General features: G+C 39.5%; 1 protein-coding gene across 2 annotated transcripts in view; it reads left to right on the top strand.

The window, feature by feature from the left end:
• Positions 1–20,795, top strand: part of LOC124544610 (ras-related protein Rab-35) — a 98,608-nt gene extending 77,813 nt beyond the window's left edge. Inside the window, exon 6 of one of the 2 annotated variants that reach the window (XM_047123206.1) lies at positions 20,054–20,795. The gene's annotated coding sequence lies outside the window, so the exon portion shown is untranslated. Of the gene's footprint in view, positions 1–18,593 lie in introns of both variants that reach the window. The other variant, XM_047123205.1, reaches the window with a different exon arrangement.
• The last annotated feature ends 3,213 nt before the right edge of the window (positions 20,796–24,008 follow it).

The following is a 24,008-nucleotide window of genomic DNA, read 5'->3' as shown; positions in this document are numbered from 1 at the left end:
GGTGCGGGTGAACACTACTCTCTCCCGTACTTTCTCCCAAGAAAACGGGGTACCCCAGGGCTCCGTGCTGAGTGTTGTACTGTTTGCCATTGCCATCAATCCAATTATGGATTGTCTCCTTCCTGATGTCTCGGGCTCCCTCTTTGTGGACGATTTTGCGATCTACTACAGCTCTCAACGGACCAGCCTTCTTGAAAGACGTCTTCAAGGATGTCTCGATCGCCTCCACTCGTGGAGCATCGAAACCGGCTTCCATTTCTCACCCAGTAAGACCGTTTGTGTTAATTTTTGGCGACGTAAGGAGTTTCTTCCGCCCGCCTTACATGTAGGTCCTGTCAACCTTCCGTTTTCCGACGTCGCTAAATTCTTGGGTCTTATGTTTGACAGAAAACTGTGCTGGTCCTCCCACGTTTCCTATCTTTCGGCTCGCTGTCTGCGTTCCCTTAACACCCTCTGTGTCCTGAATGGTACCTCCTGGGGAGCGGACCGAGTGGTCCTTCTCCGCCTCTATCGCGCCTTAGTGCGCTCGAAATTGGATTATGGAAGCATAGTCTACTCCTCTGCTCGGCCGTCTATTCTTCGGCGTCTCGACTCTATCCACCACCGTGGATTACGTTTAGTGTCTGGAGCTTTTTACACCAGCCCTGTGGAAAGCCTTTATGCTGAGACTGCTGAACCTCCGCTGTCCAATCGGCGGGCAGTCCTTCTGAGTCGTTATGCTAGCCATCTGTCTTCCATGCCTGCTAATCCAGCCCATGACCTTTTTTTCGACGCCTCCTTTGATGTCGGGTATGCAGGCCGCTCCTCCTCCCTACTACCCCCGGGAGTCCGCTTCCGTCAACTGCTCCATTCTCTTTCCTTCCGCTTTCCTAAAACCTTCTTGACAACTTGGGGTACAGCACCGCCTTGGCTCCGTCCCCGGATCGACTTGCTCAGAGACCTATGTCAATTTCCCAAGGATGGTACCCCTACACTTGTCTACCGTCGGGCATTTGCTGCTCTATGTGCACAAATGACGGAAGCCACATTTATTTACACCGATGGCTCGAAAACATCGTTAGGTGTAGGGAGTGCCTATATCGTTGGCGACACCCCAAATCACTTTCGGCTTCCCGACCAGTGTTCGGTTTATACTGTGGAGCTTTACGCTGTTCTCCAGGCTGTCCACTACATCCGCCGCCATCAGCGGATACAGTACTTAATCTGCTCAGATTCTCTCAGCTCTCTCCTAAGTCTCCAAGCTCTTTACCCTGTGCGCCCTCTGGTCCACCGGATTCAGGACTGTCTGCGCTTGCTCCACCTGGGGGGCGTCTCAGTGGCGTTCCTCTGGCTCCCGGGACACGCTGGTATCTGTGGGAATGAGGCGGCCGATATAGCGGCCAAGGCTGCAGTCTCTCTTCCTCGGCCAGCTATTCAGTCTCTTCCGTTTACCGATCTACGGAGTGGTTTATGTCGCCAAGTTGCTCATTTATGGAATGCGCATTGGTCAACACTTCCCCATAATAAATTGCGGGAAGTGAAAGCCCTTCCTTGCGCTTGGACCTCTTCCTCCCGAACGCGTCGTCGGGAGGAGGTAATTTTAGCTAGACTCCGGATAGGGCACTGTCTTTTTAGCCATCGACATCTTTTAAGCGGTGATCCTCCCCCACTCTGTCCCCACTGCTCTCAGCTGTGGACGGTCAGACACCTTTTAATTGAGTGCCCCTATTTTAATCCGTTATGCTCCCGTCTACAGTTATCGCCTGATCTATCGTCGATTTTAGCAGATGACACGCGCTCAGCTGACCGCGTTCTACAGTTTATTAGGACAGTGAAACGACGTCAGTGATTTGAAGCTTTTTTTGGGGACGAACAACCCCTTTCTATAGTGGATTTTTAAGCATTCCTTCTGCCTTTAGTTTCTCAAATTTTATGACCTTGTTCCCATTGCTGCTGATTTTACCTTTCGTTTATTCCTGTTTCCTACGTCACGGGCTGGGCGCTAATGACCATAGAAGTTTTGCACCCTAAAACCACAAACAAAAAAAAAAAAACAAAAAAAAAAAAAAATCTCTGCATGTTGTTACAGAGAACTTTGAGAATGTCTTTTTATTGTGCAATGCTGTTGACATGCTAGTTTAATTCCAGTTTGAAGTATGGTATATTCCATGTTTGCATGGTTTGCAGTTTATGTGAACTTATTACAAAATTGTGTAAATCTGTTGCCGTAGTCCATGGTGGCTTAACCAGTGCTGGCTTCTTGTAAAGTGAGAAAACCAGTATCCATCACCATAGAGGTCACACCCAATAGCTGTGCAACAGCCGTCAGTGATAGGTTTCCTTCCCACAGGTTACCAAGCCTGATATGGGTTTCTTTACACAGGCTCCCTGTCCTGATGATACAATTCTTTTAGTGTCAGAGGACAAGACTAAAAGAGGTATCTTTTAGGATTTTAAGCTTATGTTTCCTTAAAGCTACTTGATTTTTTTAGATGTTTCATTGATTTGATATAGAATGTCATGAGGAAAAGCATACGTTCTACAGACAATGTCACTGAGGGTGCTCGAATAACTGCAATAATGTCCTGTGAATTGTTGTGAGACTTTTGCTGAGGTAAAGGAACCTTTAATAAGCTTTATGCACCCACATGGTTCAGTAAATTCATTTTATTGACCACCAAGAAGTGACAAGTGCCGTTTCTGGAACAACACATCATGCACAGGTAGTCCCAGTCTTCAAGAAGGGTCGTCGAGCAGATGCGCAAAACTATAGACTTATATCTCTGACGTCGATCTGTTGTAGAATTTTAGAACATGTTTTTTGCTCGAGTATCATGTTGTTTTTGGAAACCCAGAATCTACTATGTAGGAATCAACATGGATTCCGGAAACAGCGATCGTGTGAGACCCGGAAAATATTAGATACAGGCTCCCAGGTAGATGCTATTTTTCTTGACTTCCGGAAGGCGTTCGATACAGTTCCGCACTGTCGCCTGATAAACAAAGTAAGAGCCTACGGAATATCAGACCAGCTGTGTGGCTGGATTGAAGCGTTTTTAGCAAACAGAACACAGCATGTTGTTATCAATGGAGAGACGTCTACAGACGTTAAAGTAACCTCTGGCGTGCCACAGGGGAGTGTTATGGGACCATTGCTTTTCACAATATATATACAGGGTGAGTCACCTAACGTTACCGCTGGATATATTTCGTAAACCACATCAAATACTGACGAACCGATTCCACAGACCGAACGTGAGGAGAGGGGCTAGTGTAATTGTTTAATACAAACCATACAGAAATGCACGGAAGTATGTTTTTTAACACAAACCTACGTTTTTTTTAAATGGAACCACGTTAGTTTTTGTTAGCACATCTGAACATATAAACAAATACGTAATCAGTGCCATTTGTTGCATTGTAAAATGTTAATTACATCCGGAGATATTGTAACCTAAAGTTGACGCTTGAAACCTCTGACGTTCAGTTGCGTGTTGTAGCAAACAAGGGCCACGGTAGGCGAGCAGCATCTGCAGGGACATGTTTACGATGACGACCGTGTTTACGAGTGTGGCTGTAGTGCACTGTTGTGGTTTGGTCTGTCGCAGTGTCCGCATGTAGGGCTTGCTGCTATTGTTATTCTGCATTCGTCTCCGCACGCAGACCAACTGTAGTACACCGTGTTACCAGACGTCTGTGATAGTGTAGTGTTGTAGGAACTGTGACCATGGTGTATTCGAACTCTGAAAAGGCGGAGATGATACTCATATATGGCGAGTGTCGACGAAATGCAGCTGAAGCCTGCAGGGTGTATGCAGAACGGTACCCGGACAGAGAGCATCCAACGTGCCGCACATTGCAAAACATCTACCGCCAACTGTATGCAACAGGTATGGTCGTAGCACGCAAACGGGTCCGTAACAGGCCCGTCACAGGAGAAGCGGGTGCAGTTGGTGTGTTAGCTGCTGTTGCCATGAACCCACACATGAGTACACGGGACATTGCGAGAGCCGGTGGACTGAGTCAAAGTAGTGACATGCGCATACTGCATCGTCACCGCTTTCACCCGTTTCATGTGTCGCTACATCACCAATTACATGGTGATGACGTTAATCATCGAGTGCAATTCTGTCAATGGGCATTAACAGAGAATGCGTTGCAGTTCTACCTGTTTACCGATGAAGCGGGTTTCACAAACCACGGGGCAGTGAATCTACGGAACATGCATTACTGGTCCGTGGACAATCCTCGCTGGCTCAGACAGGTAGAGCGACAGCGACCGTGGACTGTAAATGTATGGTGCGGAATCATTGGCGACCACCTCATTGGTCCTCACTTCATTGCAGGGGCCCAAACAGCTGCAACATACATCACGTTTCTACAGAATGATCTGCCAACGTTGCTCGAAAATATCCCACTGGAAATGCGTCGACGTATGTGGTATCAGCATGATGGTGCACCTGCACATTCCGCAATTAACACAAGGCTGACCCTTGACAGGATGTTCGACGGGCGTTTCATTGGACGTGGAGGACGCATAAATTGGCCAGCCCCTTCTCCTGATCTTACACCTCTGGACTTCCTTCTGTGCGGTACTTTAAAGGAGAATGTGTACCGTGATGTGCCTGCAACCCCAGAGGATATCAAACAACGTATTGTGGCAGCCTGCGTCGACATTACACCAGATGTACTGCGGCGTGTACGACATTCATTACGCCAGAGATTGCAATTGTGTGCAGCAAATGATGGCCACCACATTCAACATCTATTGGCCTGACATGTTGGGACACACACTATTCCACTCCGTAGTTGAAAACAGAAACCACGTGTGTACGTGTACCTCACCCCTCATGGTAATGTACATGTGCGTCAGTGAGAAAGACCAATAAAAAGGTGTTTCCATGTGGACGTAATGTGCTGTTCCAGTCTCTTCTGTACCTAAGGTCCATCACCGTTCCCTTTGGATCCCTACGTAATTCGGTGCTCTCCGATACACACGATCGAACAGCGGAGGAGTGGTACTCAAGCGTCAACTTTAGGTTACAATATCTCCGGATGTAATTAACATTTTACAATGCAACAAACGGCACTGATTACGTATTTATTTATATGTTCAGATGTGCTAACAAAACTAACGGGGTTCCATTTTAAAAAAATGTAGGTTTGTGTTAAAAAACATACTTCCGTGTATTTTTTTAAGGTTGTATTAACCAATTACACTAGCCCCTCTCCTCACGTTCCGTCTGTGGAATCGATTCGTCAGTATTTGATGTGGTTTACGAAATATATCCAGCGGTAATGTTAGGTGACTCACCCTGTATATGACCTAGTAGATAGTGTCGGAAGTTCCATGCGGCTTTTCGCGGATGATGCTGTAGTATACAGAGAAGTTGCAGCATTAGAAAATTGTAGCGAAATGCAGGAAGACCTGCAGCGGATAGGCACTTGGTGCAGGGAGTGGCAACTGACCATTAACATAGACAAATGTAATGTACTGCGAATACATAGAAAGAAGGATCCTTTATTGTATGATTATATGATAGCGGAACAAACACTGGTAGCAGTTACTTCTGTAAAATATCAGGGAGTATGCGTGCGGAACGATTTGAAGTGGAATGATCATATAAAATTAATTGTTGGTAAGGCGGGTACCAGGTTGAGATTCATTGGGAGAGTCCTTACAAAATGTAGTCCATCAACAAAGGAGGTGGCTTACAAAACACTCGTTCGACCTATACTTGAGTATTGCTCATCAGTGTGGGATCCGTACCAGATCGGTTTGACGGAGGATATAGGGAAGATCCAAAGAAGAGCGGCGCGTTTCGTCACAGGGTTATTTGGTAACCGTGATAGCGTTACGGAGATGTTTAATAAACTCAAGTGGCAGACTCTGCAAGAGAGGCGCTCTGCATCGCGGTGTAGCTTGCTCGCCAGGTTTCGAGTGGGTGCGTTTCTGGATGAGGTATCGAATATATTGCTTCCCCCTACTTATACCTCCCGAGGAGATCACGAATGTAAAATTAGAGAGATTAGAGCGCGCACAGAGGCTTTCAGACAGTCGTTCTTCCCGCGAACCATACGCGACTGGAACAGGAAAGGGAGGTAATGACAGTGGCACGTAAAGTGCCCTCCGCCACACACCGTTGGGTGGCTTGTGGAGTATAAATGTAGATGTAGATGTAGCAGTTATTCCAGCATCCTCAGTGACATAATATTTTGCCAGCAGTGTAGTTTTCCTCATGACATTCTATAGAAGTTAATGAAACCTGTAAAACTTCAAATGGCTTGAGGAAAATGTACACTTAGGATCCTAAAAGACACATCTCCTAACTTCATTCTCTGACGCTTAAGGAGTTGTATTACCTAACTTGGGAGGCTGTGTAAGGAAATCGTTATCAGGTTTGCGAACCTGTGGTAAAAAACCCACCTGTGGCTGCTGCTGTGCAGCTATTGGGTGGAGTTTCTATGGCAGTGGGAATGTAGGTTTTCTCACTTTACAAGTAACCAGTAGTGGTTAAGCCACCATCAACTACAGCAACACATTCATGTAATTTTTCATCAGTTCTCATAAACCACAAACTATACAAACACAAAATATGCCATACTTCAAACTGGAATTAACTAGTGTGTTAGTAGCATTGCACAATACAAAGATGTACTCATAATTCTCTGTAACATGAATCCTTTCCAAAAAAAAATATAAAGCAGACCGCTATTAACTTCCTCAAACTTGCACAATGCGACAATGATGTAAAACTTGATAGCAATTTATACAATGTGTTTTGTGGCTGTTACGCAAAAATTTTACTGCCATGATGTCCAGTGATTTGATAATGCACAGTTCAGTTAAACCAGTTTGATTCTGTAGTTATCACAGCAGAAAAACAGGCTGAATTAGGTCAAGAGTTGTGACAAGACACCCACTTCTTTCGCCACAGTTGTTATGACTCGATCTCACATCCTGGTCATCAGTACTTTCAACATTACCTTCCCCAGAGAAAACCAAGCAATTGTAGAGCATAATAAAAGATGTCAGGTTTAATTTGAGGACCAACGGCATATGCTCATATTTTAAATGCACCTCCATCTTGTCATTGGTTTTTAGCGCCTTATGTGCTGACATTGCAAAGCCAAACATAGTTTTTCAGAGGGTTTTGAACACCGTCTTCCTGAAGAAAATTGTTCGAAAGTATTTACAGCAGACTCTTTTTACGTAAAAGATGCTAAAAAATAGACTTTTTTGTGTTTTTGCAAGAACAACACTTTGTAAACTATTGGAAAGCAGTAGGGGTATGAAAGTTTGTATCTAAAACCTTGGATTGATAAGTTATACGAAGTTTCAGGTTTATCCTGCAAGCTAAGCTAAGCTTCATTTTTTTCCAAGCTTCTCTCTCTCTCTCTCTCTCTCTCTCTCTCTCTCTCTATCTCCTTTAAAGCTAACTTTGGCTTCAAATTATCCATATCAAAATAATTACTCAAGAAATCTTGTTCATTATCTCACTTAATAGATTGCAAAAAGCTGTACAAGATGGCATAGTTTTTCTTCCTAGAAATTATTGCTGGTGATATTATGTCTCAGTCTCTGAAAACTCGGGGGGGGGGGGGGGGGGGGGGGGGGGGTACTTTTGATTAGTTGTGCTATGGGTTCAAACGAGTGGCTGTCTCCAGAAGTATTGTATAGGTGAAAGTAAAACTTTTCCAGTATTCTTCAGAAATGTGTGTGAATGTTGACACAGTTTCAGCAAAATCTGTGACTGTCATGCAGGAACGTTAGAGTACTTGGCATACAATGCCCCAGTGCTTAAGCAACATTCATAAGATGCAGGTATTCAAAATCCATTTTGTAATTGCAAGATAAATACTAGAACTTAAAATAAGATAATAACACTCATAGTAACGTATGCAAGGTTTGTATCTGCACAGTGTTCACTCAGTTCAGGTGATGTATTTTGCCCATATATTCAGTTTACAATAAGAAACTATTTTATGCATATCAGTAAGAGAGCAGAAAAGCACCCAAGGTGTGCCACGTCACTTTTACCTTGTTGAATGGGATCTGACATCAAAAGGCTAATGGCTAGTGGCTGCTGTAGAGCAAGGAAGCTCTGGAGTGTGAACGGTTCTTAACTTAAATCATCTGCAAGGTCTTTCATGGAAAGTGTTCTTTTTATGTATGGGTTAGAAACTGAAGCAAATTATCATTTGTTCATGCAGATACCTTTCACTGACAGCCGAAAAGCGATTAAAGAAATAAAGGAACGAGTAGACTCAGTCATGACTTTGTGTGTATATTCTGCTATATTTATCACTAGACCATGAGCAAATACAGCGCTGTAAAAGCTCAAGCTAAAGAAATCATTTGTTCATTGTACAATGTTGCCAGATTGCACAGCTGATGGGAGATAGAATTCCAAGGGGTGTCCAGCTTTATTATTCACTTTTGTAAATGTCATGGACCAAGTCTCTGCAGCAGCTTACTAGTGATCAGGTTTTATGTCGGAAATTTAGAAAGGCCCACTAAATATTTTTCTGACCCAAAAGGTCTTTATTGTTCGTTAGCCAACAGTATAATGTCTGTTGTTTGCTGTAGCACACAAGTCTTCCAGTTTTTTCTATTGGAGCAAGGTCACCAAAAAACACCTAGATATACCTGAGGATTCTGGGGAAACATTTCAGACAAATGCATTTGTTTCAACTTGTCCAGCTTAGAATCTCGATCCTGCTATTACCAATATATTGTTGATTCCTCTGTAGTTTACTGTGCTGACCACAATTTATAAGTACCACTACCTCAAAATGTGTCTCGTGATTTTGTAACCTTCTGTCTTTGTTTCTTATTGCCTCAAGTTGTCATGGTGGGACATCAGCTGTGATGCTCTCTTCTGTCATCTGTATGTGATAGTGAAATGATAATTCTGCAAGGGCATGGTCCATCTCATTAGTCATCCATGCAGCAGTTGACGCACAGTGATGAACAACATAGTGGTCTGTGGCTGGAGTAAACTTATATAAATGACCTGAATCAATATACTGCAGAGTGAAATTATTGACCCTGTTCACCACTACACTGAATGCCCCATGATGGTGGTGAGGGCATTTTACATGGTGAAGTAAGTATGTAAGTGGAACAAAGACAAATTGGAATCCTAGCAATGATTCAAGTGCAAATTGAGAAATCCATTGACAGATGACGTAGACAAAGGGCAAATTGTTATGGCCCGGACATAGACAAAGGGCAAATTGTTATGGCCCAGTGACTGGAAATGAACATAAAGATGGTGAAGCTACAAGCAGGTGACAAGATGTTTGACATCCATGCCTAAATACAAAATGTGGTGGTCAGAGGCTTGCTAACTATGTAAAGCACTATCTGTGGCAGATCTGATGACAAGGTACAGTGTTGGTGCAGGCACAAGTGCTTTTAACAACACATTTCAGTGCACATTATTGACTGGAAGGTTCCACAGCAGCCAACCCGTATGTGTTCCCATGTTGACACAACGGGATCATCAAGATTGCATTGGGCATGGAAGCATAGAGTGTGGACCTTGGATCAATGTAAACATGTCATCTGTTTGGATGAATCACATTTCTCATCAGAACAAGTCAGTGGTTGCATCCGTATATGCTGTCTTCCAGACAAATAGCTGCTCAAAATGTCCTGCAAACCATATATGCAGACAGGTATTATGCTGTAGGGACAGTCACCTGGGCTTCCATGGGACCTCTGGCAGGAAGCAAAGGCAGTATGACAAATGTAGACCAGATGAACGTTATTGTGGACCACCTACATGCCTTTATGCACAATGTGGTGGCGTCTTACAGTACGACAAGTGTCTGTGTCACATTGCCACAATTGTAGTACAGTGGTTTGAGGAGCATATTAGTGAACTCGTGTTGATGTATCGGCAAACAGATTTGCTTTACCTGAACCTGAACACATCTGGGACATTATCGAGCTCCAGATCTGTACCCACAAACCCACAGCACATAATTTATATGAATTGTGTGAGTCTGTAGACATTTGGTGCACATATGTCCAGAAACCTACCAAGAACTTAATGAATCCATGCAATGCAGAACTGCTCCTGTGATGTGTTCCAAAGGTGGACCAGCACACTATTAAGCAGGTGGTCTTAATGTTTTGGTTCACCAATACAGCCACAGATTCCGTATTACTCCTAGAGTAACTCTAAAATGATGATCGTAGAAACTCTCGCTTGATGTTCTATTCTTTCGTTTGTCTCCACTTCTTAGAATAACTCAGACATTCCCCTCGTCTGGGTGTCAGTGGCCAGGCATAAGATTAAATTGAGATCGAGCTGAAAGTACTCCCTGTATTAATGAAGTCTTCATTCTCTTAAATGTGTCAGACGGTGTGTGTGTGTGTGTGTGTGTGTGTGTGTGTGTGTGTGTGTGTGTGTGTCTCTCTCTCTCTTTCCTTCTGTACCTAGATTATTACTTTTGAGAGCACTAATGCTTTACAATCGACACAATGTTTGTTTTTACAGCATGCATCACATTTACTGAGATGATAATCCATGTACTGTATATTGTTAGCTCATTTTTCCTTTCATGTTAACAGGTCTGGTTTGATGATTATGGCTATTGTTGTTTTATTAATCTGTGAACTGTTATTCAGTAAGTTTTTATTATAGTGCGGCCTAACTTCAAAATTGTTGCTTTAAAAAAAAAAATACAAATAAAATTGGAAATGAGACGTCGCATTTCCATTTATGTTAGTGCGCAGTCCCCACCACCTTCTGTTACCAGAATTTTATTTTCTGTGCCAATCTGCTTTTCTCTGCAAGTGTTTAAAAATTTGCTACAAACCACAGTAACATGTATGATAATTCAGGGATTTCAAACATATATGAATGCCAAATATGTTTCTTCTGCTAGATGATGAATATAGACAAAATTTATTCACTATTTTGTTGATCAAAATTCATTACTTTTAATTCAGCTCTTGCATCCAGAAAGATTTGGTTATGGATTAATAGTGTTTGATTTGATTTGCATTGAGAAGTAGGTAATTATTATTATTATTATTATTATTTATATGGCCTTCATTGGACCACTCTAGTCAAAATACAAAGTTGTAAAAAAGTTGTTGCACGGAGATACAATTTGGCTCAACAATAACTTAATATGATATTTAGGTAGTATATTAGAGTCCATTCTTATATGAAATGTGTTTTGCTCTTCTGTCTGCCCAATATTTCTTCATTCTTTCAGATATTTTCTTTCTTTCTTCATCTGAGACCATTCTTCCTGTACTCCTTTTATTGATTTTCATTTGTAGTCTGGTTTGTGGGCTTGCAGTATTCTGGTTTTCTCTGTCTTCTTTTTTTAGGTCATCTACTGTAATTTGGAGTTCTTTTATATCTTCCTTAATTTCTGTGATCCATTTAATGTCGCTCTTGCTATTCCACAATTTTTGTATTATGTTTTTACTAATTCTGTTTTCTGGAGTTCTCATCAGATGCCCAAAGAATGAGATGCATTTCTTCCTGATTGTGCTCATGACTGGTTCTATTTTCTTATATACTGTTTCATTTGATGCTATTCTCCATTTATTTTATGCTGTTTATTTATACATGTCCTAATTATTCTTCTTTCTATTTTTTGTATTCTGTCAATTTCTGCTGTATTAGTTGTTTTGAAGATAGTTTCAGCTGCATACGTTATTTCTGGTTGTGTAACTGTTTTAATTTTGCATCTATAGATAGGCTTTTGTTGTTGTATGTAGTTTTGGTAATGTAATTTGCGTAGTTCAGTTTTTTATTCTATTCTGCCATGATGGCTTCTCATTTAGATTGTATGTTATTATTTCCTGTTCTCCTATCGTAATTTTGTTTGCAAGTGGTGGGTCAGTTACCACAATCTCTTTCATTTTTTAGGTTGATGCCATTTTCTTCAGTTTCATGTGTTTGAAACTTTAACTATGCTTGGTGTCTATCTTCATGGAATTTTTCACATTCTGATGTCCACCATGCATGTTTCCTTCGGGGGTTCAAGGGAGCTAGATTCTCTGCTTCTTTTTTAAGATTAGGCTCTAGTTGTTCTAGATCATCTGTTAATTTGATGGTTTGTGTTATTTGTTGGTATTTATTATGTGATGTGGGTCAAACCTCCATTTTATTTTATTAGTTTTTCCGGTCCTCTTCTTTAACAGAGTGAATTTGATTTTAATTTTAACTATATAATGGTCTGAGCCTGTGTCTACTCCTCTCAGTACTTTAACATTGTGGATCTCCTTATGAAAATTTTTGTCCATACAGACATGGTCTAGCTGCCACTCCCCCTTCCTCCAGTCTGGATGTTTCCCTGTTTTAAGTTTACTTTGGTTCCTCTTAAAGTATGTTGATTTAGATATAAGGTTGTGTTCTCTGCAGAGTTCTAAAAGTCTTTGACCGTTTTTGTTCGTAAATTTATGTGGACTCCATTTTCCAATTATATCTTTATATTTCCTTTCTTTTCCCAACAGAGCATTGAAATCTCCCAATAAGATTTTTACATTCTTTTTATTTACTCTGTTCACAGTTTGTTGTAGAAGGTCCCAAAATTTATCTACCTATTCCTTTTTGTTAGACAATTTTTTTTCATTTGTTGGGGCATGAGCATTTATTATTGTATACAGGTACTAATAATGGTTCTGCTGTCAAATTACAGATTGACAAAATGTTGTTCAAAAATGAAGTGCCCTTACAAACTTCGTTTCTGTACTATTTTCTGAATGCTATGGCGGCGATTCTACTGTATACCAGGGCTGCAGGCATTCACATGCAAACAACAAAAAATTAATTATATAACTTTATTTTTTCGGGACAATGATTAAAACTTTGACTACTCCTTATTTTAAGACAAGCTTAGAGTTTTGTGATTGTTGATTGAACCTCTTAATACTACTTAATCTGCTTAGTTGTAATAAAAGCAGAATTTATAAAAAGAATATGCTCCATAATTCGCATTATCAAAATATAAGGTATGTTTGGAGATGTAGCCCATCATAGTACAATGAAAATAGTTTGTACATTGTCATGGCAATATATAATTTTAGATACAGTTTGATAACTATCTGTACCTCTACAAACATTGGCATCTAATTCCTCTTTAAACATTCACTATTCAGCAATTTATCCTTATTTCCACAAGGGATGAAATGACTAGGTAGTTAAAAATGAGAAATAGATCACCTTTTCTTTCCATACGTTTACATGATTCCCTTTACATGGAAGAGTGTGTGTGTGTGTGTGTGTGTGTGTGTGTGTGTCGTCTTTATGGTAATTAGCAATCTGTCTTTTTGTACATTGTTCATATTTAAATTCTTCTTTTACATATACGTAAAACACATTGATTCAGTGGGCTCACATGAAAATTCAGTACATAGACAAAAATAACATTAAACATCAGAAAAATATCTACCACATTAAAACACAAGTAAATTGTATACAGCACAAGAAATTGCAGTTATTTTGTGGAAATGGTATGGTGCTTTCCATACACATTCTCAAAACTACTACACACCATAAAAAATCAAAGTTTCATTGGATGACAAATAATTTTAGACAGAAAAAAAATGCTATAATGTTCATTTCAGATTCCAGAGTCTCGTACGAAAAAATCATAACTCGAATATAAAGTGGAAGTATCACAAGTGCTAACTCATAAACCACAAAGAAAATTGTATTAAGAACTGGATAAATGCTCAGGAATTGACTGAGACTTGTACTCAGAGCTTCAGCTTTTCAAATGATCAGTTAATTGAAACACTACTCTAAATATTGACAGGTAACACTGTAAAGAAACTTTTGACGAAAGGACATAATAAAATACAAATCATGAGTTACTTACAATCTGTAGAAAAGTGAGGTAGCATAAGCAAAACTAATAAGTTACTATAACTACATAGTTCACTACATATGGTAGGGGGGAGGAGACTGCAAGTGCTGGGTTCCGACCTGCCTCGATCGGTGCACTCTCGTCATATGCTTGTTAAAGTTGTGTTCCATGCGGTGCTGAGTTGGAAGCCGCTATCCCAGTTAATCAGGTTTCACTGATTCGTATCTTCACCACCTCTTTAATAATAGTCCCAGAAACCTTTCACTCTACACAGCATCTTAGTTTGTTCCAACTGAAACTTGTGTTTTACACTGAGGCTGTGATCCACTACCGCAGATTTTTCCTTTTGTCAGAGGCGAAAACTTCTCACGTGTTCAGAGATTGTGTGATGCAATGCTGCACTAGTCCGATATATTGTTTTCCACATTCACAGGAAATACCGTAGACACCCAATGTTCTTAGATCCAAGTTGACCTTCATTGAGCCCAGCATATTCCTGATTTTTGCTGGAGGACGGAAGATGATTATCATCTTGTTCTTCTTCAGTATTTTGGCAATCTTTGCTGTGGGTGGCCCTGCATATGGAAGCAGCACCTGGCCCTTGTTGTTGTCTTCGACCTGAAGTCCTCCTCCTCCTCCTCCTCCTCGCTCATCTTGAGGGTGCATCTAATCTGTGTTTCAGTGCAGCCATTCTTCTGGAAGGTTTTCTTCAGGTGTTGAATCTCAGTAGATAAACTGTCCTTGTCACATATGCCATGAGCTCTGCAGAAACGGGTAGTGAGCACAGATTTCCATTGTGCTGGATGATGGCAGCTGTTGGTGTTGAGGTTCAGGTCTGTGTGTGTGTGTGTGTGTGTGTGTGTGTGTGTGTGTGTGTGTGTGTGTGTGTGTTTTCGTTTGGTAGACAGTGTGTCCTAGTGTGCCGTCCATTTTCTTCTTCATCAGGATATCGAGGAAGGGTAGGCACCCATTTTATTCTAATTCCGCTGCTGCAAACTGGGTGGACAATGGCCTCAGTGAAGGCCTTAGGGATTTCTTTTTTGTTTTTCCTAACCATTTCAACCAGGGTTATCTTGTGCTTGCATAAAAGTGTAGTGGCCACGTTGAATGTTGGTGTACCAGTTGTCTTTCATTAGGTTTCTTCCCGATCCAGATAGCCTGGCTATGAGGCATTCAGTCGCATCAGATGGGAAGTTGCTCTAGTGGAAAACTCCTTCAGGTTGCTTTCTGACGTACACCTCCATGCAGAAGTTGTAGAACACATTAGCGTTGCACGTGGCAAAGATCTTGATACCGTACTTGCCCGGCTTTGTCAGGATGTGTTGAATGAAAGAGCATTGGTCACAGAAACTCTCTAGTTTCTCATCAGTCGTAACGTTGCTATCAAGGATATAACTCTCCTGGCAGTTCTAGTTAAAGTGGTCGAAGACTTCACAGATTGGACAGTGTTATTACTGTGCACCCTGAGCCTGTCAGGTACTGAGATCGTCAAACTGGAGACAGTGCAGGAGGAATCTGACTCAAGTCATGGTCATCATCAGGGGGAAAGATCTGAACACTGGTCCCATTGGTGGACCAGGAGCTTGCCAGGTTCACTTGTCCAGTTTTGAATCCTCCTATTAGATAGAGAAGCACGAGGAGAGTCATGACCTCAGATTTGTCTGTCTTCCCATTCAGACTACCTGCCGTGATCTTGTAGTTTTCAGTACAGCTCTGCCTTCTTGTAGGTGTAGTCGACGATGATCTGGACAATCTCTGTTGTAATGAAAAGGCTGAGGGCTTCATTGGGAGTCTTTGCATTTCTCATGGGTCCAGGAGCTTCTTTAATGATGTTCCAACATCTGATTCTAAATACTGCGAATCTGGAGGATTCTTCATCCACTTGCTGACACAATTTTTTCAGAAGTAAATTTTATCATGTCCGTTGATTCCATCATTGCTAGCATCCTCATTTGAATCGATATTACATCACTCTCTGCTATTTGACCATCAGACTCCTTACCCCCATCAGCAACAGATAGTGGTTTGTGCAGTTAGTGATCCTCCTCATCCTCAGCTTCCTCCTCCTCTCCCTCCTTGTTTTCCAATAGCTCTTTCAGCCTAGCATTTTCCCATCCATATAATATCTAAAATACAACATAATATGCTTAATTGCAGTATGTTGTTGTTGGGGTCTTCAGTCCAGAGACTGGTTTGATGCAGCTCTCCATGCCACTCATCCTGTGCAAGCTTCATCTCCCAGTACCTAGAGCAACCTACATCCTTCTGAATCTGCTTAGTGTATTCATCTCTTGGTCTCCCTCTACAATTTTTACCCTCCACGCTGCCTTCCAATACTAAATTGCTGATCCTTTGATGCCTCCGAACATGTCCTACCAACCGATCCCGTCTTCTAATCAAGTTGTGCCACAAATTTCTCTTCTCCCCAGTTCTATTCAATACCTCCTCATTAGTTAAATTCTTCTGTAGCACCACATTTCGAAAGCTTCTATTCTCTTCTTGTCCAAACTAGTTATCGTCCATGTTTCACTTCCATACATGGCTACACTCCATACAAATACTTTCAGAAACGACTTCCTGACACTTAAATCTATACTCGATGTTAACAAATTTTTCTTCTTCAGAAACGATTTCCTTGCCATTGCCAGTCTACATTTTATATCCTCTCTACTTCGACCATCATCAGTTATTTTACTCCCTAAATAGCAAAACTTCTTTATAACTTTAAGTGTCTCATTTCCTAATCTAATTCCCTCAGCATCACGCGATTTAATTTGACTACATTCCATTATCTTCGTTTTGCTTTTGTTGATGTTCATCTTATATCCTCCTTTCAAGACACTGTCCATTCCGTTCAACAGCTCTTCCAAGTCCTTTGCTGTCTCTGACAGAATTACAATGTCATCGGCGAACCTCAAAGATTTTATTTCTTCTCCATGGGTTTTAATACCTACTCCGAACTTTTCTTTTGTTTCCTTTACTGCTTGCTCAATATACAGATTGAATAACATCGGGGATAGGCTACAACCCTGTCTCACTCCCTTCCCAACCACAGCTTCCCTTTCATGCCCCTCGACTGTTATAACTGCCATCTGCTTTCTGTACAAATTGTAAATAGCCTTTCGCTCCCTGTATTTTACCCCTGCCACCTTCAGAATTTGAAAGAGAGTATTCCAGTCAATATTGTCAAAAGCTTTCTCTAAGTCTACAAGTGCTAGAAACGTAGGTTTGCCTTTCCTTAACCTTTCTTCTAAGATAAGTCATAGGGTCAGTATTGCCTCACGTGTTCCAACATTTCTACAGAATCCAAACTGATCTTCCCCGAGGTTGGCTTCCATCAGCTTTTCCATTCGTCTGTAAAGAATTCATGTTAGTACTTTGCAGCTGTGACTTATTAAACTGATAGTTCGGTAATTTTCACATCTGTCAACACCTGCTTTCTTTGGGATTGGAATTACTATATTCTTCTTGAAGTCTGAGGGTATTTCACCTGTCTCATACATCTTGCTCACCAGATGGTAGAGTTTTGCCAGGACTGGCTCTCTCAAGGCTGTCAGTAGTTCTAATGGAATGTTGTCTACTCCCAGGGCCTTGTTTCGACTCAGGTCTATCAGTGCTCCGTCAAATTCTTCACTCGGTATCATATCTCCTATTTCATCTTCATCTACATCCTCTTCCATTTCCATTCAGCACACCATACACCAATTTTTAAATCATGGAACGGCTTTTGCATTATGCCATGGGGGATTCTCTGTAGCTCAGCGTCTTGTGTTTTGTGAATTAACGTAACCCGACAGATGAAACCAAGCTTCATCCATCGAAAAAAGGAGGAATGGATCAACATGTCCCCCAGCAACATTTACCAGCAACCAATTACAGTAATGTGTACTCTTACCCTTGTCCGCTTCTTTTATTTGCTGAACAACACTCACAGAGTAAGGTTTCGTTTTTAAGCCATGAAAGATGCATTGACATGACCTGCGAGATATTCCACATTGCTGTGATAATCGTCGTGTTGACTTGTAGGGACTACTTTCAATGTGTGCCATCACGCTTGCCACAACTTCAGGTGTACGTACAATCGGTGCCTTATTTCTCTTTGAATTAACAACACTACCTGTCGAACACCACTGTCTCACTAGATCCTGAATCATTGATTTTGCAGGAATATTACTTTCAGGAAACTTTTCATGAAAGGTGTCACAAACAACTTTAATGGTTTCAGACCGCACATACTCTTCAACAATGAATAGACGTTCTTCAACGGAGTAAGGCATGACAATGATGTACACGGTTTATATCGACTACTTTCCGTATGAACTACTCAAACAATATTGCTGTTGGAAGGTGGCAAAGAAACCAAAAAGCTAGTAATGCTACTCACGCGCATGCGCATTCTGGTTCAGACCGGTTTTATGTGCGCCACTCTATAGTTATTTGGTAGTGGATTTCTGGGTTTTTAGCCTTCAATAAGGGAATCAGTCATTTCATGTGATTCAAGATCGAGTAGTACGTTTATTTCAGCATAACAAGTTTTATTGTAGCAAGTCTTGATCAACTTGGACTGTGAATGCTTTTCTTGCATCACCCCAAGAACATTGGTTGGCCGTGCTTTTCCCCCCCCCCCTGCCTGCTTGCCGGGGGGGGGGGGGGGGGGGGGGGGGGAGATGTGAAAAAAGAATCTCCAAACTAAAATACTAGCAAACCGTTCTTCTTCAAATAGCCATCTTTAAAAGTATTTAAGTGAATAAATGTTTTTTCCATTTCAGGTGTACATTTTTCCCTGGTGTGGAGCAGAAAACTTCAAGAATGTTTCAAGGAGTGCTGCAAAGTGTGCAGAACAGCATTGAACAGATTGCTCTGTCAGCACTGCTTTCTTTTCCTTAAATTTGATGTTTGGTGTACATATTACATAAAAATCGTATCAAATCAAGTTTTTCCAACCGACGAAAATGTCCTTGAGGAATTCAGCTGCAGCTAAGGATGAAAGTGTGTGGTGTTTCGTCATTTTGATTTGCTACATTGGGTCAACAGTCGTAGGTCCTTTTCACCCACAAATATTTATAGAATGTCTGACAGGATAAGCATTGAGTGACAGGAGTGAAAAATAAGCAGAAAAGACACATTGTTTAGAGAATACTCTATAGAGTGAAACTGCGTGCATGTATGGATGGTGTGCATGTTGTACATTTGCTTCGAGTGTCTGAAATTATCGAAGTTCTGTAACAAAAGTATTTTCTAAATATAAGTGAGGAAATTCGTGTATGCATGTCTGCATTTATAGATGTTGCATAATGCCAAATATGAAATATGTTGTCATTCTTAATTTTCTGCATGTACTTGAAATCAAGAAATCATTGTATTATATTTCTAGTTATACACTTTGGTATTTTTACATACATTTCTATGTATTCAAATAATTTACTAATGTATAGGAAAAATAAAGAATATATTTTTATTTATTTTTCATGCAATAAATTTTGTATTGTATTAGTATTCTATAAATGTGAATGAATTGTTACAGATGTAAGGCATATATGCCTTGTTTTGTTGTGTAGATAAGTCAGAAGTTCTCAAAAGCATTACAGTATTGTGGATGTTGTAATTCATTGATGATGCATGAAACAAAATTAAATATTTTAAAACAAGTTGTCCTATTATTTCATGGAATTTGGATGCAGTTACAGGGTACCAATAATTGTCAACAACAGATACTGCATAGCATCATCAGCTTTGCTCTTTACCTCTTGCTGTCAATGAATACTATATGAAGAGAGTGCATTTATAAATGAGTGTTAAATGTTCTTGAAACCCGTATCGTATTTCATATTTAATTACATTTTCTAAGTACATTCCAGTTGCAGGTTTTTAAATAATTTTCCAGGGTACAAAAATTCCAATGATATGGTGTTTCTGTCCCAGTATTTGTTTACCAGTTGCAGTTGTAGTACTTTCATTTTCACATCTGAAAGTACGTTGTTACAGATGTGTTGCAATAATTAACATATTTGTAAGCAGATTTGACATGCACAGTAAAAAATAAAATGAGTACTACAGACTCTTTAATTAATAGCAATGTAGATAACAGATTAGTTGAGATGAAAAGATGTTTCACACTGTTGCTGAGAAGTATTTTTTTAACATAGCTGTTTTGCTTTTATGCATCTTCAATTTTTAGCAGATTTATAGCAACTTCCATGTATTGATTTAATTATTTGTTTATTTGCAGAAGACCCTGTACCTCAGTATGTATCTTAAATGTTACCAGTATACTGAACTTTGTAGTTTTGCACTTGAAAGCCTCTTACAACCATGCATTATGTTGGTGAGGAGATAAGATCATCTTGCGGCAACAGTCATTGATGTGTTGGAGATACAAAATTAGTATATGAAATATAGAGCAAATTTTTTCGGGTCTGTTTTATACATCTGGGATATGAATTTTTTTCTTTTCTAAGACCACTTGTAATATTAGAATTAAAAAAGAGTTCACTTTTTGACACAAAGTATATCATCACATCCCAGCAAACTATACTTAAGTCATGTCTTTTTACGTGTGAAGATGTGCTAATGAAACAAAGGCAAAATCATTGTTTCATTGACTTTATTTTAAAGATTTCTGCATTTATGAAAATAACTTTGAATAGTAGTTCTTTTTCTTTTTTTCATACTTAACTGAGAAAAACATTTAAAACTGAGCATAAAGGAGTAACTAAATGTTATTACAAACTTGACTTTCATAAATTGTTTTGGAATAATTTAAAGTAGAATTTCTTTGCTCTATGTACATGTATTGTAAGAAATAATGTAACCGATACTGTTTCAAATACAAGTGCATATCAGGTCGTCCAAATGTTTTAAAACAAATTTAATCTTGACAGTTTTTGTATTATTGTAATGTGTCAATTGTGTGTTGATCTGGCTGTAAAGACAAACAAATCCACAGTGTGAAATATATATGTATATATAAATGTGCATATTATATTGTATTTTGATATTCATGTCCATTTTGCTTTCCTGCAGAGTAATGTGTGCTCACTGTGAAATGTTCCCACTACCTTGGGAAGCATTCCAATTACTATCATGTTAAAGATTGCATCGAATAGTAAGATCGGCACTTACAGAATTAAGCACATGTTTCTTTGTGGCTGGTTAAGGAATGCTTAACCTAAATTCCTTTAAATGTAGGTTGCTGCAGCTGGTCTTCCTATATGTATATGTTGCAATAATAATCTGCAGAATTATGAGGCATCATCGTTTATTCACGAAAATACAAAAAATTTTCAAAGTCCAATTGTTCCATCATCAGCCACATGCATTCAACTGCCATTCCAACTTCCCTCCAAAACCCATCTCCTCCAAAGAACAAACAATTGACAAAACATTAACATCTTTGGAAATGGAAGATTAATGATGTAACCACTAAAATTAATATTGATAATTCTGTCACACTAGAAAATGCATAATAAGATTTGATTAACAATTGGCATAAATCTCAAAGTAGACATTAAGATCTGCTCATAGTAATGGGAAGGTGGCTCCATTTCAATACCCCCTGAAGAGCTTTTACTACTGTCAGTTAGTGGAAAACTCTTCTACAGCCAGCAGGTGGAGTGCATGTGAAATCTGGAAAAGTAAGCAAAATTCCAGCACCAGTGGTAGACGAACAAGAGTCAATAAGTTTCAAACCCTACATAAGAAACTTTCAAAATGCAGATTGAATTGTGTGCAGCACATTGTCAAACATAAATCGTAAAAACAACATTAAAATGGTGTTAAGCAGCTATTAATGTAGAAATACAAAAAGTGTAAGCACAAAATCATACATAAGTTTTAAATGGTGTGATGCACCAATCAAATTAATAAATGAAGTATATGAGAGTCATGTTGTGTGAAACACAATTAACAACATAAGTTATGAAACTATATTAAATGGTGTTAAGCACCTGAACAAAAATAACCAAAATGCAAAATTTACATGAAACTAGTAAAGTGGCATGAAACGGTTCATTCTACAGTTCTATAAGGAAACTGTCATAACACAATGCCATAAAGTTTTCCATACATTAGTGTGAGGCATTGAAACATATTTTATCAAACAAGTTAAACAGTGAAAATTTATTAGAATTAATGTAACAGAAGTTAATAAGTATAAACGACATTGTAAATTACTTACAGAAGTTTTCTCTTTACGTAAATTCACTTTTGCCAGAGGCCAGATCTCTTGCAGAGAGGTGTCTGCTCTCAAATTTGGTCCTTTATATTAGCTGGTCTCGGATATATTACTGACTTTTCAGTTCCTGAAACTAGTTTTATCCATCTGCTGCTGTCCCCCTGGATCGAGTAGCAACAATATTCACAAAACCAAGGCATAAGTAAGATCATCACTTCATAATATCATCAAATAATTGTAGTATATGCCGAAATATGCATGGAACATGTAACAATCAACAATTCATCTTCACTATAAAGCAGTGTGTTCAAGCAAGCATAGAATCATGAAGATGTTGAAAATCATCGTCCGAGTCAAAATTCCTGATAGGTTTGTCAAATATCATAAGCTGATGTATAAATGTGAAACACTTTCTCCATCAATCTACATTCTCAATATAATTTGTCTCAGCACTGAAAAGAAGTTTTCAAATGCATCACTCACAGATTTTCAAAAGACAAAATTCACCACTTTCAAATATATGCAAAAAACAACCAAAAAATCAAATGTGTCAATCTGTATATGAGTGATGTGGTACTGAGGTGTAACTTTGTGATGCATATGGTTTAAGCTGCACTATGTTTCTCAATTCAAACACTTTCCTGGATCTAGGATAGATGAGTCTGTACGCATTGGGATGTGGCATTTCACTAATTTCAAAAGGACCTATATAAATATCAAAAAACTTTATCTCCTTATTTATAGCTTTTGATTTCTCATAACTTTTTGTTAACACCGGGTCACCAACTTTGTACTGAATCACCTTAACATTTTTGTCATGCTTTAACTACTTGCTGTGATACATCTCCATATTTCTCCTCACAATGTCTTCTCTCTCAGCAGGAGACAACTCAGAACACTTGGGAAACTTAACTAGTTCATACAATAAATTAGTTGGTTTTTTATTGTAATGTATCTCATAAGGAGTAAATCCAGTTGTTGTGTGTTGCAGATGGTTGAGAATATCCTCAAATTGTGTTACATATGAGTACCAATTTGAAGGATCTTTGGAACAGTAAGTCCTACAAAGCCAACCAATCTCACGCATGTATCTTTCAGTAGGATTGCAAGATGGTGAGTAAATAGAAATGCAAATATATTTGATGTTGTGATCTGTCATAAACTGTTTCCGTACATATGAGATGAACTGGCTTCCATTGTCAGACAATACAGCTTTAGGTTTGCCAGCATTGGTGAAATAATCATTTTCAAAACATTGTATAATTTTCATATTGGTAGCCTTTTTCAGTGGATACTACTTAACTAATTTACTAAACAAATCAATCATGACAAAGATGTAACTGTATCCTTCTTTGGAACGAGGTAATTGTCCAAAGAAGTCAACCCCAACAGATTTACCTTTGGGTATAATGCTATTTAAAACACCATTATGGCACTGGTTTGTTACCTTTACTCTCTGGCATCTATCACAAGAAGCTAGCCAACACTTTACTCTCCTGGCTATATTATTGAAATAAACATTTTCTTGTAGCTTTTGAGTGCATTTCATACTACCACAGTGGCCAAAACTCTCATGTATAAACTTAATTGGTAATTCTGTGTGTTTGGGCCAACATAGCTTCCAGTTATCAGAGTCTGGTCTGTGTCTCCTGAACAAAATACCCATGTGCACCTGGTAATACTGTCCAACTTTATCTTCACCTTTCTTACTGAGTAAGCTTTTCACTAATTTCAAGTCCTCATCTTGGTTTTGGTGTCTCCGTAATTGTCCACAAATTTTTCTAATTTCTCTCTCACACTTTACTCCCTTAATAAACATAATTCTAAAGTTTTTGTCCTCCTGAATCTCAACATTCTCCTGATCATTACCAACTGGCAACTTAGATAAGGCATCAGCAACACAATTTTGCTCACCTTTGATACGGGCAATAGCGTAATCAAATTGCTGAAGAAATAATGCCCAGCGAGTGATCTGGTTATGGTACAGCTTACATTCCTGTAAATAGCTCAG

Source organism: Schistocerca americana, chromosome 8 (assembly GCF_021461395.2).
Source record: "Schistocerca americana isolate TAMUIC-IGC-003095 chromosome 8, iqSchAmer2.1, whole genome shotgun sequence".
NCBI classification, from domain to species: Eukaryota; Metazoa; Arthropoda; class Insecta; order Orthoptera; family Acrididae; genus Schistocerca; species Schistocerca americana.
Note: the sequence above shows the minus strand (reverse complement) of the source record. Positions and strands in the feature narration are given on the sequence as shown.